A 13,449-nucleotide genomic window follows, 5' to 3' on the forward strand; every position below is an offset into this window, starting at 1 on the left:
CCAGGGGGCGGGCTCACCACGGAAGAACGGCTTTAGCTAAAGGAGAGGCCACAAGTGAACGGCCACACCAACGGGACTCCCGACGGATCGAAATCATAAAAGGAAAAGCCGGCAAGTTTTTGTCCCAGAAATCTCTCTCTCTCTCTCTCCAACCATTGCAAACCCAGCGGTCCCCAAGGCTGCAGCCTGCATGAACTGAGTGACTTTTATATTTCCAGCGGACAATACGTTATCCCCTAGACAACGATAGAGCTTATTTCTTATTGATTATTATTATACCCGCACTTTTAGATTTAGTATTGACGACGTATATTATCTGTATGTTTGCATTGATATTATTTTTGTGTATTTTTACCAATAAATACTGTTAAAAATAGTACCATCAGACTTCAACGGACCTCTCTATCTTTGCCGGTAAGTGACCCAGTTACGGGGTTCGTAACAGTAGATACCCCTGTAACCCCTAAACCCAAATCTGCAAGATTTAATATCCGCCCAAGACGGAGGGAATATGGAGGGAGAAGTAGGGTTAACGGCAATTGCGGGAGAGGTTGTGCAAAACTGTAGGGTTTGCCAGAGAAGCTGTAGGGGTAAGTCACCATTTCCCACCCGCGGAAGCCCCGTTTGCCAATTTACAGACAGACTTTGCGCAATGCCAGCCACAGGGAGAAATACTTATTAATAACAGAGGACATACTCTCCAAATGGGCGAGGGCGTTCCCACCAGAAAAGATGGTACTCGAACTGTGATGAAGACATTGAAATTATTCCCAGATTTGGGGTTCCATGCAAATTTAACAGTGATAGAGGGACACGGTTAACAGGTAAATTAATTAAGGATTTGGGTCAGGCGTTAGGATTTACTTGGGAATATCACCTTCCGTATCAGCCCCAGTCTCAGGACCAGTAGAAAGAATGAATGAAGTATTAAAAGATACATTCAGGAAAGTGGATTGAAATGACCTTCGCATAGCATTATACACTCTAAGGAATCGGGTGAGCTGGACAACTAAACTGACTCCCTTCGAGGTATTAATGGGAAGGCCGATGCCGGCGGGTTCTCGGCCCCTACACAAACACCCCCGGTTGGAACCATAGAAATTGTTAAAGCTATGGGCGCAAACCGAGGCCTGGCAGGGCTGCCTTATCTCAGCCGGGGAAGAAAACACTGGTCGCTTTAAACTAGGAGACTATGAAAAGACGCTTAAGAACGACTCTTTCTCCTGGGCGGAAAGGGCTCGATCAGGTGATTCTGGAGGCAAGGACTGCTGTGAAAGTCCAGGATTGGCCTGACTGGGAAAACGGAACCACGTGCAAGTTATCTTCTCCTGAAGGGAGGAGGGAAAACGGAATTATTACTTTTGTTGTGTGTGTGTGTGTGTGTGTGGACTATTGGGGTTTATAATGCCGGGGAGATCCTATAATACATACTTGGGCTTTGTTTACGAATACGACACACGGACCAATGTAGTTAGTTGTTGGGTGTGTATGGGGATCCTATGCATGGGGCATGGAGGTGTACCCCTATACGGGCAATTCCTTTCAATGAGAAGCAGCGAGAATGCTTCGATAAAATAACCAGCAGTTTTGAAAGCCATTACTGGCCGGACAAACGGAAGGAATGGACACAGGAGGGAATAGATTATCACAAGAACAAGGCTACACGGATGTCGATCGGGTCGGTTTTCTTCGAGGGATATAATTAAACAAATCGTAATGTGCCTAGATTTCACGTAGTCGCTCAAACAGCTGAAAGTGCGCGTGCCAGGAAAACAAGAAGGGTTTTGGGAAGGAGTGGGTGAAAGTTAAAGACTGATTTATGGTAGGGTAACCACAGCACCTCTGAAAGGTCCGCCGCGATTATGAAATGGCGCATACCGAATATGTAGGGTCGAGCTTACCCCCTGGTTAACACAAAGTTCACTGCAGTCTGTACAAGAGTCCTGACCAAGGGTCTCGACCCGAAACGTTGACTGCTTCTTTCAACGGATGCTGCCCGACCTGCTGAGTTCACCCAGCTTTTTTTGTACGTCTTGATTACCCCCTGGTTACCTCTTAACTGGACCAGATGTTGTTACCCCGGATTTGTAGTACGTCACTTGATATTGGTGTTAATTGTACCTGTGCCTTGATGCCGAGGTCCCGACCCGGACCTGTGGGGATGTTTCCCAGAATTAAACCAGAATGATCGGATCCTGGGTATGATGGAGACGCTTGCTTACACAAGCGGCCTCTGCCCCCAGATTATGCAGCTCGGTGTGCGGGCGGTGAGGAGGAGTGGGGTCGATTTAGCGACCAAAAAGGAGGGGACAGTGGAGGAAAGGGGTTAAGTTTAGCAGAACCCTTGGGAGAGCATGTTTAAAAAACAGAACGGGTCTATCTCCTTTGTACTAACAGTAGATCGTTGTCATGTATGAGGAACCGACTGAAAAGGCACTAATTCTGTGAAATTTGCGGAAGCAGTGTCTGGAAATCGGCTAACCTAGTGTGATTAGATTTACTGTATAAATCTGAACTGTACATTTGCACTGGAGACACCCGGAACGGCTCTCTGTGAATTCACGAAATAAAGATGGTGACTAGCTTCAAGGTCTTTCGCAGCCCCAGGTGTGGCATCTTGTCAAAGGCCTTCTGAAAATCCAAGTACACAACATCCACCGATTCTCCTTGTGTTTTCTTCAGAGAATTCCAACAGATTTGTCAGGCAAGATTTTCCCTTGAGGAAACCATCTCCAACATCTTCCCAACCACTGAGGTCAGACTAACTGGCCTATAGTTTCCTTTCTTCTGCCTCTCTCCCTTCTTGAAGAGTGGAGTGACATTTGCAATTTCCCAGTCCTCCGGAACCATTCTAGAATCTAGTGATTCTGGAAAGATCATTACTAATGCCTCCACAATCTCTTCAGCCACCTCTTTCAGAACTCTGGGGTGTACACCAGCTGGTCCAAGTGACGTATCTATCTTCAGTTTCCCAAGAACCTTCACCCAAGTAATGGTAACTTCACACGCTTCATGACCCCTGACACCTGGAACTTCCACCATACTGCTCGTGACTTCCACAGTGAAGACTGACGCAACATACTTACTCAGTTCATCTTCCGTTTCTACCTCTCCAGCATCATTTTCCAGCAGCCCAATATCCACTCTTGCCTCTGTTTTACACTTTATGTATCTGAACAAACTTTTGGTATCCTCTTTAATAATATGGGCTAGCTTACTGTTATATTACATCTTTACCTTCTTAATAACTTATTTAGTTGTCTTCTGTTGCCATTTAAAAGCTTCCCAATCCTCTAACTTCCCACAATTTTTGCTCCATTATCTGCCCTCTCTTTGGCTTTTATGTTGGTTTTGACTTCTTTTGTTAGCCACAGTTGTGTCATCCTGTCTTCAGAATACTTCTTCCTCTTTGGGATGTATATATCCTGTGGCTTCCAAATTGCTTCCAGAAATTCCAGCCATTGCTGCTCTGCCATCATCCCTGCCAGTGTTCCCTTCCAATCAATTCTGGCCAGCTCCTCTCACAAGCCTCTGAAATTCCATTTACTCCACTGTAATACTGATACATCTGACTTTAGCTTCTCCTTCTCAAATTTCAGAGTCAATTCAATCATATTATGGTCGATTGCCCCATAGAGTTCTTTTACCTTAAGATCTTTAACCAATTCTAGTTCATTGCACAACATCCAATTCAGAATGGCTGATCCCCTAGTGGGCTCAACTATGAGCTGCTCTAAAAAGCCATCTCATAGACATTCTAGAAATTCCACTTCTTGGAATACAGCTCCAACCTGATTTTCCCAATCTACCTGCATATTGAAATCTCCTTTGACTAGTAAAACATTGCCCTTTTGGCTTGCATTTTCTAGCCAACGCTGTAACATAGACCACATCCTTACTTCTGTTTGGGGGTCTGTATATAGTTCCCATCAGGGTATTTTTTACCCTTGCAGTTCATTAGCTCTATCCACAAAGATTCAACACCTCCCAACCCTATGTCACCTCTTTTTAATGATTAGGTTTCACTTTTTACTGACAGAGCAACACCACCCACTCTGCCTTCCCGCCTGTCCTTTAGATACAATGTGTATCCTTGGACATTAAGCTCCCAGACATATTCTTTCAGCAATGATCCAGTGATGCTGACAACATTATCTATGCCGATCTGTAACTGTGCTACAAGTTCATCAACCTTTTTCCGTATGCTGCACACATTCACACACAACACATTCAGCCCTGTATTCACCCTTTTCAATTTTGTCTGCCTTTATGTTGCAACTCATCCTGTTGACTGCAATTTTACCCTGTCCTCAGCCTCTGCTAGGAGTCTCACAACTCATTGCTCCTGTTTGCATCTTCAGCAATATCACAAAGGTTCCCACCCCTCTGCCAAATTATAAACCCACCTGAACAACTCTAGCCAACCTGCCGGCAAGGATATCGCACCCCTCAGGTTCAACTCATACCTTCCCCAGAAGAGACTCCAATCTCTTCCAGGGAAGCATCGAGGCGACTCGTGTAGTCTCAATGGATATGATTAAATATTCTCGATTTCAGCCTGATACAGCTAAAGAAACGCAACTGCTTCCAAGGTCAGTACAGTCAACAAAGATGTCTTAATGCGCTTAAACAAACTATCACTGCTTAACACTAACAGAAACAATGCTGATTGTGGACAGACTCCTCGCCGGATTCCACGTAGGAGGTGCTTGCAGGTCAGGGGTAAAAGTGCGTTTAAGGAATTTTAAACTCCCAATACCGACCATCTTGCTGGCAAACATGCAGTCTCTGGTGTATAAAATTGATGATCTCAGAGCCCGGGTGCTGAATCAGAGGGACATTAGGACCGCGTGTGTCCTTTGTTTCATGGTTAACCCCTTCTGTACTGGATGCAGCAACTCAGATCGACTGGTTTACTACACACCATCAGGGTAGATCTATAGAGTCTCTTAAAAGCAGAGGTGGAGGAGAATGCCTCATGATCAACTCTTCTTGGTGCACAAATATATCAGTGCTGTCCCAGTTCTGATCACCAGACCTGGAATATCTGGCAGTTAAGTGCCGTCCTTTTTACCTACCACAGGGGATTTCCGGGACCATTTTGGTAGTGGTATACATTCCACCTCAGGCCAATGTCAATCAGGCTTTAGACGATCTGAGCGATGGGATCAAGATGCACGAAACAGTACTCTAATGCCCTCACCATCGCTTTGGAGGATTTTAACAAGGCCGATCTGAAAAAAAAAAAATCACTAAGCGATTACCATCAACAGATCACTTGCAATACCAGACGAAACAACACACTGGACCATTGCTACACCACCATCAAGAATGCCTACCGTGCTATTTCACACCCTCACTTCGGGAAGTCTAATCACCTGGCTGTACTTCTACTCCCTGAGTACAGGCAGAGACTGAAGACTGCAGCACCAGTAGTGAGGACCAAGAAGGTCTGGACAAGGGAAGCACAGGAGCGCCTACAGGACTGCTTTGAATCGGTGGACTGGACTATATTCAGGGATTCATCTTCGAATCTGGATGAGTACGCTGCAGTTGTTACTGGCTTCATTAAACCTGTGTGGATGAGTGTGTGCCTACAAAGACTTGCTGTACATTCCCAAACCAAAACCCGTGGATGAACCAGGAGGTACGTTGTCTGCTGAAGGCTGATCTGTGGCATTCAAGCTTGGCATCCCAGGTCTGATTTGCTGAGGGCTATTTCAAGGGCAAAGAGACAATTTCGAACGAGGTTGGAGGCAACATCGGATGTACAACGACTCTGGCAGGGTTTGCAAGACATTACTTCCCACAGAGCGAAACCCAATAGCATGAATGGCAGCGATGCTTCACTACCAGATGAACTCAACACCTTTCATGCCCACTTTGAAAGGGAGAATATAACTACAGCTGTGAAGATCCCTGCTGCACCCGGTGACCCTGTGATCTCTGCCTCGGAGGCTGATGTTAGGCTGCCTTTAAAGAGGGTGAACCCTCACAAGGTGGAAGGTCCTGATGGAGTACCTGGTAAGGCTCTGGAAACCTGTGCCAGTTAACTGGCGGGAGTATTCCAAGACATTTTCAACCTCTCACTGCTACAGATGAAAGTTCCCACTGCTTCAAAAAGGCAACAATTATACCAGTGCCTAAGAAGAATAACGTGAGCTGCCTCAATGACTATCGCCTGGTAGCACTCACATCCACAGTGATGAAATGCTTTGAGATGTTGGTCATGACTAGTCAGAACTCCTGCCTCAGCAAGGACCTGGACCCACTGCAATTTGCCTATCTCCACAATAAGTCAATGACAGATGCAATCTCGATGGCTCTTCATATGGCCTTAGACCACCTAGACAACACAAACACCTACGTCAGGATGATGTCCATTGACTATAGCTCAGCCTTTAATACCATAATCCTCACAATCCTGATTGAGAAGTTACAGAACCTGAGCCTCTGTACCTCCCTCTGCAATTGGATCCTCGACTTCCTCACAGGAAGACCACAATCTGTGCAGATTGGTGATACCATCTCCTCCTCGCTGACGATCAACACTGGTGCACCTCAGGGGTGTGTGCTTAGCCCACTGCTCTACTCTCTATATACACGTAACTGTGTAACTAGGCATAGCTCAAATACTATCTACAAATTTGCTGATGATACAACCATTGTTGGTAGAATCTCAGATGGAGACAAGCAGGTGTACAGGAGTGAGATATGCCAACTAGTCGAGTGGTGTCACAGCAACAACCTTGCACTCAATGTCAGTAAGATCAAAGAGCTGATTGTGGACTTCAGGAAGGTAAGATGAAGGAACACATACCAATCCTCAAAGAGGCATCAGAAGTGGAGAGAGTAAGCTGTTTCAAGTTTCTGGGTGTCAAGATCTCAGAGAACCTAACCTGGTCCCAATATATTGATGTAGTCATAAAGAAGGCAAGATGGCAACTATACTTCATTAGGAGTTTGAAGGGATTTGGTATGTCAAGAAATACACTCAAAAACTTCCATAGATGTACCATGAAGAGCACTCTGACAGGCTGCATCACCGTCTGATATGGGGAGGGGGCTTCTACACAGGACTGAAAGAAGCTGCAGAGGGTTGTAAATTTAGTCAGCTCCATCTTGGTTACTAGCCTACAAAGTACCCAGGACATCTTCAAGGAGTGATGTCTCAGAAAGGCAGCATCCATTATTAAAGACCTCCAGCACCCAGGGCATGCCCTTTTCTCACTGTTACCATCAGGAAGGAGGTACAGATGCCTGAAGGCACACACTCAGTGATTCAGGAACAGCTTCTTCCCTTTTGCCATCTGATTCCTAAATGGACATTGAACCTATGAACACTACCTCACTTTTTAAAATACATATTGTTTCTGTTTTTAATCTATTCAATATAGATATACTGTAATTGATTTATTTATTATTATTTCTTCTTCTGTATTATGTATTGCATTGAACAGCTGCCGCTGTTAACAAATTTCATGACACATGCCGATGATAACAAACCTGATTCTGATCCCTAAATCTGAACCCCTGCCCCCTTCACCAGTTCCTCAGCCACACATTCACCTACCAATCATCCTATTCTTACCCTTACTGGCACGTGGTACAGGCAGCAATCCAGAGATTACTACACTGGAGGTCCTATTTCTCAGCTTTCTACCTAGCTCCCCAAAATCTCTCTTCAGGAACCCCACACTTTGGTATCTACGTCATTGGTGTTGATATGTACCAAGACTTCTGGCTCATCCTTGCCCTTGAAAATGCCATGGGTACAATCTGAGACATCCCTGGCCCTGGCACCAGGGAGGCAATATACCATCTTGGTGTCTCCATTGTGCCCAAAGAACTTTGTCTGTTCCTCTGACTAAAGAATCAACACCAGTCCCCTTCACTTCTGTGCTCCTCCGAGCCACAGCACCAGAGACCCAGTCACTTTGGCTCCCTCCTGGTAGGTCGTCCCCCTCAATAGTATCTAAAGTTGTATACTTATTATTGAGGGGTATGGCCACTGGTATACTCTGCATTTGCCCTTCCTCTCCCTACAATCACCCAGTTACTCGTCTCCTGAATCTAGGGGTGTCTACCTCCCTGTAGCTCCTGTCTATCACCTCCCCATTCTCCAGTTTGAGTCGACGGTCATCGAGCTGCAGTTCCAGTTCCTTCAAACGTTTTCTCAGGAGCTGCAACTCGGTGCACCTGGTGCAGATGTGTTTATCTGGGAGACTCCAGATTTCCCACATCCCACACAGAGCACAAACTACTTGCCCCTTTCCTGAAGTCAATGGCCAGCTCTTTTGCTTTAGCTGAGAAGGTTGAGGGAGTTAGTTGTCAGGATACCATGTCATCAGGCTACCTCCTCCCTGTATTACCTTTCACCAATCAACTTCCCAGCTCTTTATTTCACCACCTCCCCTTCTCCCAGTTTCACCGATCAGCTGCCGCCTTGAACCTTCTTCCATTCCTCTCCCCACCTTCTCCCCTTCCCTTCCAGTCCCGAAAAAGGGTCTTTGCCCAAAACATCAACTGTTCACTCTTTTCCATAGATGCTATCAAGGCTGCTGAGTTCCTCCAGCATTTTGTGTGTCCAGGGTGGGTGAGGTCTTTGATTATTCTGGCTGCTTTACTGAGGCAGCGGGAGGTGCAGACAGAGTCCATGGAGGAGAGGGTGGTTTCTGTGATGTCCTGAGCTGTGTCCACAATTCCGAAGTTTCTTGCAGTCATAGTTGCCGTACCAAGCCCTGATGTATCCAAATCAAATGCTTTCTGTGGTGTTTAGGCAAAAATTGTTGAAGGTCTACAGCAGACTCTCTCAACCTTCAGCAAGGCATTTGATAGGGTACCCCATGCAAGGCTTATTGAGCAAGTAAGGAGGCATGGGATCCAAGGGGACATTGCTTTGTGGATCCAGAACTGGCTTGCCCATAGAAGGCAGAGAGTGGTTGTAGATGGGTCATATTCTGCATGGAGGCCGCTGACCAGTGGGGTGCCTCAGGGATCTGTTCTGGGACCCCTACTCTTTGTGATTTTTATAAATGACCTGGATGAGGAAGTGGAGGGATGGGTTAGTATAATTGGTTGGAGGTGTTGTGGATAGTGTGGAGGGCTGTCAGAGGTTACAGCGGGACACTGATAGGATGCAAAACTGGGCTGAGAAGTGGCAGATGGTGTTCAACCCAGATAAGGGTGAAGTGGTTCATTTTGGTAGGTCAAATATGATGACAGAATATAGAATTGGCAGTATGGAGGATCAGATGGATCTTGGGGTCTGAGTCCATAGGATATTCAAAGCTGCTGCGTAGGTTGACTCTGTGGTTAAGAGGACATTCATTGCATTCGCCTTCATCAACCATGATATTGAGTTTAAGAGCCGAGAGGTAATGTTACAGCTATATAGGACCCCTGGTCAGACCACTTGGGAGTACTGTGCTCAGTTCTGGTCACCTTATTACAGGAAGGATGTGGAAACTATTGAAAGGGTGTAGAGTAGATTTACAAGGATGTTGCCTGGATTGGGGAGCATGCCTTATGAGAATAGGTTGAGTGAACTTGGCGACAGAGGATGAGAGGTGACCTGATAGAGGTGTATAAGATGATCAGAGGCATTGATCATGTGGATAGTCAGAGGCTTTTTCCTAGAGCTGAAATGGCTAACATGAGAGGGCTTGGAAGTAGGTACAGAGGAGATGTCAGGGCAAAGCTTTTTTCTTTTATGCAGAGAGTGGTGAGTGCCAGCAATGGTGGTGGAGGCAGATATGATAGGGTTTTTTAAGACACTCCTGGATAGGTACATGGAGGTTAGAAAAATAGAGGGCTGAGGGTAACCCTAGGTAATTTCTAAAGTAAGTACTTGTCCAGCACAGGCCGAAGGGCCTGTATTGTGCTGTAGGTTTTCTATGTTTCTAACCTTTTTGCCCTGGAAGAACCCTTGAAATAAATTTTCAGGTTTCAGGGAACCCTATGTAACAATTATTATACTTAGAGTTCATGATACATGAGCATGATCAGTAAGTTGCAGATATAATAATCCAAAAATAATTGTCAATGCTCCTTTGAGTAGAAAATGAATTTTAGCCAACTTGCTGAAAGAAAACAGTTAAGCTTAACTTCCTTTTCTTGAATTTGATCTCTTTCTTTCCCTTCCGTAAATTTAAAAAAACTCACAAGGTAAACATAATAAACTTCTGTTGAATAACTGGCTTAAGCCAAAATGAGATTTAACTTTCGTAATGGTAGGCTCGGTAGATTTAATTTAAATAAAGGTTGTAAATTAATTTTAATTAGTGCTATTTAGAACATCAAAATTTATTTGAAACATTGAAGCAGTGTGTTGTGGTAATGTCAGGATTTTCTTTTCTCAAACAAGAGAAACAAAATCCCTGATGGAACCAACCATTGATGAGGCCCCATCGGTACAGATGCCAACACAGTTCCTCCAAGACAGACCTTTTGTTTCCAGATATGAAAACCAAACGTTAAACATGCTTGTTTTGGGCTGCTGTTTGCAACAGAAAAAGGTTCCTTGAATTTCACCATCACTTACAGATGCTCCAACATGACGCTTATTGCTGAAATCTGCTGACCCATCAACCCGGATCAGTTTATCACACAAAACCTCTTTGGCATCATGTGACGTGTCATCAATACATCGACTTACCATACTGTTTGAGTGAAAGCTTTTCAATTTCTCCTACTGCATTGTCTCCTAGCATTTCATCCACTATAATTTTACACGCTGGCATTATTAGGTTCTCACATTTCCTTTACCGGGTAATAAGTTCTGCTACTAAATACCTTGTTAGTGATGTTCACGCCTCAGAACTTGAAGCTCTCAACCTCTGCACCATTGATGTAGACAGGAGCAGATGCACTGCCCCCCTTCCTGAACTCAATGACCAGCTCTTTTGTTTTCGCTGACAAGGTTGAGGGAGTTTGTTGTCAGGACACCCAGTCACCAGGTGATCTCCTCCTGATTTATCATTATTTGAGCCCTTTATGGTGGTGTCAACTGCAAATTTCTAGATGGAGTTAGAAGATGACTCTCACCTCCACAAGAAGCCTGCTATCAGGGGCAGGTTAGGATAAGAAGGCCACTTGGCCCATCCAGATTGCCCTGCACCCAACTATTCTGCCATTCTCTTGTATTCTCACTATAACCCTTAACCCCCCTCAGCAATCAAGACAAAGTCAATTTCTGCCTTAACTGCACCCAACAAATGGTCTTCACAGCCTTCTAATGCATATTGAGATACAGCTTGTCCTCAGTGTGAGGGTAGGACTCACACCGTGAATGGTGGGGTGTACTGAGGACCAGACAGACCTCAGTGTGAGGGTAGGACTCACACCGTGAATGGTGGGGTGTACTGAGGACCAGACAGACCTCAGTGTGAGGGTAGGACTCACACCGTGAATGGTGGGGTGTACTGAGGACCAGACAGACCTCAGTGTGAGGGTAGGACTCACACCGTGAATGGTGGGGTGTACTGAGGACCAGACAGACCTCAGTGTGAGGGTAGGACTCACACCGTGAATGGTGGGGTGTACTGAGGACCAGACAGACCTCAGTGTACAAGGGTACGACACATACCATGAATAGTGGCGAACGTAGAGGAACAAAGAGATCTTGGTGTACGAGGGTAGGACAAACACCATGAATGGTGGGGAGTATCGAGGAATGGGGAGATCTTGGTGTACGAGGGTAGGACAAACACCATGAATGGTGGGGAGTATCGAGGAATGGGGAGATCTTGGTGTACAAGGGTAGGACAAACACCATGAATGGTGGGGAGTATCGAGGAATGGGGAGATCTTGGTGTACGAGGGTAGGACAAACACCATGAATGGTGGGGAGTATCGAGGAATGGGGAGATCTTGGTGTACAAGGGTAGGACAAACACCATGAATGGTGGGGAGTATCGAGGAATGGGGAGATCTTGGTGTACGAGGGTAGGACAAACACCATGAATGGTGGGGAGTATCGAGGAATGGGGAGATCTTGGTGTACGAGGGTAGGACAAACACCATGAATGGTGGGGAGTATCGAGGAATGGGGAGATCTTGGTGTACGAGGGTAGGACAAACACCATGAATGGTGGGGAGTATCGAGGAATGGGGAGATCTTGGTGTACAAGGGTAGGACAAACACCATGAATGGTGGGGAGTATCGAGGAATGGGGAGATCTTGGTGTACAAGGGTAGGACAAACACCATGAATGGTGGGGAGTATCGAGGAATGGGGAGATCTTGGTGTACAAGGGTAGGACAAACACCATGAATGGTGGGGAGTATCGAGGAATGGGGAGATCTTGGTGTACGAGGGTAGGACAAACACCATGAATGGTGGGGAGTATCGAGGAATGGGGAGATCTTGGTGTACGAGGGTAGGACAAACACCATGAATGGTGGGGAGTATCGAGGAATGGGGAGATCTTGGTGTACGAGGGTAGGACAAACACCATGAATGGTGGGGAGTATCGAGGAATGGGGAGATCTTGGTGTACGAGGGTAGGACAAACACCATGAATGGTGGGGAGTATCGAGGAATGGGGAGATCTTGGTGTACAAGGGTAGGACAAACACCATGAATGGTGGGGAGTATCGAGGAATGGGGAGATCTTGGTGTACGAGGGTAGGACAAACACCATGAATGGTGGGGAGTATCGAGGAATGGGGAGATCTTGGTGTACAAGGGTAGGACACACACCATGAATGGTGGGGAGTATCGAGGAATGGGGAGATCTTGGTGTACGAGGGTAGGACACACACCATGAATGGTGGGGAGTATCGAGGAATGGGGAGATCTTGGTGTACAAGGGTAGGACACACACCATGAATGGTGGGGAGTATCGAGGAATGGGGAGATCTTGGTGTACAAGGGTAGGACACACACCATGAATGGTGGGGAGTATCGAGGAATGGGGAGATCTTGGTGTACAAGGGTAGGACACACACTATGCATAAAAAAATTGCCCAGTACATCTCATTTGATTACTTTTAAAACTTGCCCTCTGCTATTAGGTATTTTGAACTAAGGTTCAATATTTTGGATTTCGAGAATAATAATTCGGCACTTTTCAAACAGATGATGTGGTTCAAAGTGCTTAACGATGGGATAAAGAGCAAACACGAAATTAAAAGACAAAACGATGTTAGTTAAAAGCAAGGGTGAACAAGTAGGTTTTGAGCTGGTGTTTAAAAGTGTCAACTGAGTCTCCTTCCCTTAAAGTTTCAGGTTTTGAATTTCACCGTTTAGGAGCATAGTTAAAAAAAAGCTGACCTGCCAATTATCCGTTGAGGGAGTTTCTTAGAACTTCAGAGACTGACAAGAGAAGAGCTGAGAGCTCGAGCAGGATTATAAAAGTGATTCTGCGATGCACTCTGGTGCCAGACCATTGAGGGCTTTATAATCAAGGAAGAGAACGTCAAAATCATTCCAAAAGACACAGGAAG

Source organism: Hemitrygon akajei, chromosome 31 (assembly GCF_048418815.1).
Source record: "Hemitrygon akajei chromosome 31, sHemAka1.3, whole genome shotgun sequence".
In the NCBI taxonomy this organism is placed as follows: domain Eukaryota; kingdom Metazoa; phylum Chordata; class Chondrichthyes; order Myliobatiformes; family Dasyatidae; genus Hemitrygon; species Hemitrygon akajei.